Source organism: Rhinolophus ferrumequinum, unplaced genomic scaffold (genome assembly GCF_004115265.2).
Source record: "Rhinolophus ferrumequinum isolate MPI-CBG mRhiFer1 unplaced genomic scaffold, mRhiFer1_v1.p scaffold_87_arrow_ctg1_1, whole genome shotgun sequence".
Classification (NCBI taxonomy): Eukaryota; Metazoa; Chordata; class Mammalia; order Chiroptera; family Rhinolophidae; genus Rhinolophus; species Rhinolophus ferrumequinum.
The window spans coordinates 2,479,496-2,485,402 of record NW_022680445.1 but is presented as its reverse complement, the minus strand read 5'-3'; the positions used below and the strand labels follow the sequence as shown (position 1 = coordinate 2,485,402).

The 5,907-nt window shown below is 37.7% G+C and overlaps 1 pseudogene; it reads right to left on the bottom strand.

The window, feature by feature from the left end:
- Nucleotides 1-4,174: 4,174 nt before the first annotated feature.
- LOC117020132 (wiskott-Aldrich syndrome protein family member 1-like) lies at nucleotides 4,175-5,277 on the bottom strand (annotated as a pseudogene).
- Between the last annotated feature and the right edge of the window lie 630 nt (nucleotides 5,278-5,907).

Here is a 5,907-nt window from a genome sequence, read left to right as displayed (position 1 = left end):
GAAATCATTATAGTCCTCGGCTGACCAAATACATACCAGGCTCACCTCGTCTGATATTTTATCTTTAGATATATTTATGTGACATGGCTGTCAGCCAACGTGAGGTGTTTTTCTTTTCTTTTCTTTTTTTTTTTTTTTTTTTGACATTCTAGTCATTGCTCTTCAAGGTATTCATGTTCTGGTGAGTAAATCACCTTAGTTCATTGTTTAGTAGATCCCGTTCTTTAAATTAAACTCTCTCTTTTCATGACATTAATGATGATATAATAATATAAAGCTTACTACATAACTGACATTGTTTTAGGAATTTCACATTTTTACTATTTCATTTCGACCTCTAGCAACCCTGTGGGGAGGTTGCTATTGCTCTTGTACCATGATGACACTCGGCTACTTGAGGGGTAAATACCCTGTTCTAGATCATAATACAGAGCCAGAATTTGAAACCCAGCAGGCTCTGTCCTTAGTCCAGGCTTTTAACCACGATACTATTCTATGATTCAAGCCCATGTTACATAGTTTTGTTTCCTGGTGAATGTAGAGTAGCAAGATTGGCATGAACATGAGAATTATTCCAGGGTGGGCCACTCTTGAGCTCAGACCTCCAGATTCGATTTCTGGAGCAAAGGGCCTCAGCTACTTTCTCATAGCACAGCCTAACCTTGCAGTCCTTCCCCAGGTATCTGAGGGAGCTCTAGATAGACTATGTCTCTAAAATAGTTATAATTCACCTTATTCTCTAGAGAAATTATTCACTCATCCTTGTGGTCTCACATATTATTTGTAAAGGATAAGTTGATGGTTCAGAGTGTGGAACAGTATCACTTTTAAAAACATTTCTCACACAGAGGGACTGAATGGACATTTTCCCAAAAACATACAAATGGACAACAGGTACATGAAAAGATGCTCAATATCACTAATCATCAAGGAAATGCAAATCAAAATCACAAAGAGATACCACCTTACACCTGTTAAAATGTCTATCATCAAAAAGACAAAAGAGGAGCACATAATCTTAACTATCCTGTAATCCAATCCCTGACTTGCCTTCTCCCACCTCCATGTAATCTTCTTTACCTTCCCTCCTTAGTTTCAAGTGCATAAAAGAAGCTGCAAAACTGTTATTCTGCAGAGCATTTGAGATCTTGCTTTCTGTCATATGTCCTTAGTTTGGCTCCAATAAACTCTTATAAAAATTTAAAAAAGAAAGACAAAAGACAGTGTTGGCAAGGATGTGGAGAGAAGGGAATCTTCATGTACTGTTGGTGGGGATGTAAATGGGTGCAGCCACTGTGGAAAACAGTACAGAGATTCTTCAAAAAGTTAAAGATAGAACTACAATGTGACCCAGTAATTCCACTTCTGGGTATACATGCGAAGGAAATGAAAAGAGGCTATCGTCCCCATATTCTGTATGGCTGTAGTCCCATATTCACTGCAGCATTATTCACAATAGCCAAGATATGGAAATAACCTAAGTGTCTATCAACAGATGAATGGATGAAGAAGATGTGGTATGTATATACAATGGAATATTACTCAGCCATAAAAAAGAAAATCCTGCCATTTGTGACAATATGAATGAAAAGTGAGGGCATTATACTAAGTGAGATAAGTCAGATAGAGAAAGGCAAGCACTGTATGATAGTACTTATATGTAGAATCTTAAGAAACTGAACTTGCGGAAACAGAATAGAATGGTGGTTACCAGGGGTTAGGAGGTGACAAAATGGGAAAATGTTGGCCAAAAGGCACAAACTTTCAGTTATAAGATGAATAAGCTCTGGGGATCTAATGTACAGCATTGTGATTAAAGCCAACAATAATGTAGTATATACTTGAAAGTTGTTGAGAGAGTGAATCTAAAATGTTCTCACCACAAAAGTAATGGTACCTACATAACATAATGGCGGTGTTAGCTATCATTTGCTTTGGATAGCATTTTGCAATTTATGTCAAATCAACATGCTGTACACCTTAAATTTCCACAATGCAATATGCCACTTTTGTGTCAATAAATCTAGGGAAAAAAAAGGAAAAAATAAATAAAAGTAAAAAAAAATTCTCGTATTAGTTAAGGTCACCTGAAATATATTCTTGTCTTTCAAGGGGCTAACAATACAAGCCCCCTTTCAAAATCAATAATATATTTTATTTTCAATGTTTTAGTCAGTTTTATTTTGAAGGACTAAACAAAGAAAGAGCTACAAAAATACATTCTCTCTCTGTTTTTATGATTACTCACAGTTGGTGTTTGAAGGCAAGAGGTGTAACACGAGGCAAGGAAGTTGCAGACCAGGCCCAGGATTCACTGAGAAAGACTTTAACCAGCACCCACCTTCAGGCTGTTTGAGCACCCCGACCCAGGGTAAACTGGTACATGGAGATCCAGTCACATTGGCCAGTCACTGAGGTGCGTGGGCACATTCTTGGCAAAGCCACAGCCTGTATGTTTCTACAGCTTTTTTATCCAAGAACTCCTTTTCTGGTGTTATCATATCAGGGTTCTGACTAAAGAATTTACTTTTGATAGAATTGATCACACCTAGGAACAGAATCAGGGTTGGGTTTCTGTTGCCTGGGACAAGCACACACAGGGTGAATTCATTCCTAAGTATAGGAGGAAATGATTGAATGAGCACCCTTCCATGAAAGTCAGGCCACAGTGAGAGGACAGAGCACTCTCTCCAGTTTCTGTGAGATTTAAGGGACCTTCTGGGGATGCTTACTCATTTAGATATTTGCTTCCGGCATTATGATACAGTTTTGGAAAGCTGGAAAGCGCTGGAGGGAGGTGGAGATTCTGTAAAAAGATGGAGTGGGGTCCAGTGGACTCTCCCCTCAGAAATAAAAGAGAGAAAACAAAGAGACCTAGAGAGTTCCATGGTAGATTAGGGACTACTATCTTCATTCATTTGTTCATTCAGTATTTGTTCATTCATTCAACATTTGTTGATCACAATTAGAATCATACAATATGTGGCATTTTGTGACCGATTTCACACACTGAGAAAACAAAGAAATAAGAGCTTTGTATGTTTTCTGGAATCTTGGCACCTGTGTATTTTGCTACTCCTCTATTTTTTTTCTTGTAGTGATGATATATAAAAGTCTTAAAACAAAAGGGCCTGTGTCCTTTGTCTCAGCACAAGTATCACTTTATGGTTTTGATTTGCATTTCTTCAATGACTCATGATGTTGAGCATGTTTTCAAGGGCTCACTCACCATTTGTACATCTTCTTTGGAGAAATGTCTATTCTTTTGCCATTAAAAAAATAAGCCATTTATTCAATCAGCTGTTATTCTTAACAGTTTAAATGAGTTACATGTATATTTAAGATGAAGTATTTCACAAGGAAAAAAATAAAGTCTTATAGGCAAGCAAAATTGTACAACATGGTCGAGAAATGGGAAGGGAATATTACTAACCATTCCAATATAGTAAGTATTTAAAAAGAATAAAACAATATAACGTGTTTCCTTGAAAATAAGAACTAGCTGGACCATTAGCTTTACTGCGTCTTTTGGAGCAAAAATTAATATAAGACCCTGTACTAATATTATATTATATTATATTACATTACGTTATAGTATAGTATAAGACCCCGTCTTATAGTAAAATAAGACGGGGTCTTATACTAATTTTTGCTCCAAAAGATGCATTAGTGCTGATCGTCTGGCTAGGTCTTATTTTCGGGGAAACACAGTATATGCATTTTTAATTCAGGTATTTCCTTAAGAGAATTGTTCATATAATCAAGGCAGTGATTATTCTTTTAAGACATCAGAAAATGGACTAATGCTCATTAATAAATGCAACTGCCCTTAAGATTTCAACTTCAGTGGATTTCTTTAAAACTCACAAAGTGCATAATTAAGGTATATCAAAAAATTAAATTTGCTATTCTAACAGGGTTCCATGCTTAACATTCTTAGTGGTTTATTTGATCAAATTAGGTGTTTTCAGGGACCAAAAAAGATAAGCCACTGTAAAACACTTAGTTTGAAATATATTTTAGTACTGTCATGGAAATTTAAAAAACAATTGGAGAACAGAGGTTATCATAAGGAAAATAAAGCAAAACACCAGAAGAGTCAAAACTTTTTAAAGAACAAGAACTACAAAGGATGTTTGCATTCAGTTTTGTCATACTCATCGGTGAATTTTTCTTACTCCAACTAATCTACTCTATCAAATTCTGAATCACCTCCTGAATCATTATATTCCACAGCAACACAGTGAGACAGGATGGTGGCAACATCATGTTCAATGTGCTCATGATTACATCGCAATTCTACCTTGCGTAGTTGAATACCTTTCTGTATTGCTTCCATAAATACATTTACATCACTGATTACAAGTACAGTGGATTAGTAACACTTTGGCTCACAAACAGTTTAAGTTGTGATGGGACAGATGAAAGCATTAATGGAACATGGGGACTTGGGGCAGTATTCAGTGTTGTTGGGTATAACCCAGAGGGAAGATGAGCAAGGGCATCAACTGTGACAGGTGATGATGGTCAAATGTCAGGTGGAGACAGAGGGGGAGGTGGTGAGGGTGGGGGCAGCTCTTTGACTTCACCTGTTTGGGGTGGATTAACTTGTACAGTCTTACGTACTGCGGCAGGTCTAGATAGTAGCGGAGAGAGCTGTATTAAAAGAGGTATAATTGAAAAAGGAGCTGGTTGAAGAACTCCAGGGACAATCTGAAGAGCAGCTGAAGGTGGTGGTACTGTTGGAACTTGCTGAGCAGTGGTTGGAACTGGAGGTGGGGGAGGTACTGGTGGTGGAGGAAGTACGTGGGGGTGGCACTCACAAACAATGGTGTTCTGCCTATAGCTGGTGACTGAAGCCGATTTTTCTATCAGACCTGTAGTAGAATTGATACAGGTAGGTATGGGTTTCACATCTCCCGATCTGTGCATTGCTTAAGGTGAAGGTGGTACATGTGGTCTAAGACTTTTTCCTCAGCTCTAGTTCACTCACCTGACTAGGTAGCAAGGCAGAAAGTGAATAAGATCCATCCACATCACATGCAGGGAGTCAGGGCCATTAACAACTTCAGTATGCTTCTGTAAGAGAGTAGCACCATCTTCAGCCAGCTCTGGGCCTTGGGCCAGCTTCTGCCATTCCGCCTGCCTGCCATGAGGTGTCCTGTGCTCTTTTTCTGATTCATGAAGATCTAGGTTTTTCTCTGTCTGTTTCCTCTTTTCTTTCCTCTTACCGTCTGTATCTTATAACATTTTTTTTTCTTTCTGTAGATCAAAGAAATGTGAAGTGTAGGTATTAATTTGCCCATTTTTAATTGGGTTATTTGTCTTCTATTATTGAATTATAAAAGTTATTTTTATATTCTAGATACAAGTCCCTTATCAGATATATGATTTATAAATGTTTCCTCCTATTCTGTGGGTTGTATTTTCACTTTCTTGATAGGATCCTTTGAAGGACAAAAGTTTTTAATTTTGATGAAGTTCAAGTTATCTACTTTTCTTTTTGTTGTTTGTGGTTTCTCCACTGTTCTTGATGCTACTGGTCTTTAAGGACTAGCCTCTCCTTTTCTGCTTGATAAGCTCCTCGGCAGCCTTCATATTCTGCTTTCTGAGGCTTTCCTGACTTTCCTCTTGACTTTCCCAGCACTTAAAGCACTGATCACATTGTCACATTGCATACTAAGTATTTATCTCTTCCCTAAGATGGTGGCTGCTTGAGGGCAGGGACTTTAATCAGTTCTAGTTCCTCACTACCTGTACCTATACTGATGACTAGAAGTACCAGATTCTGCCCTCTCCTCCAGTTTTAGGTTCCGAATAATCTTCAAATGTCATCCAGAGAGAATGATGTCATCAAATTAAGACTAAATTAGATTGTGGTGATAATAAATCATTTTAAGGAACTTT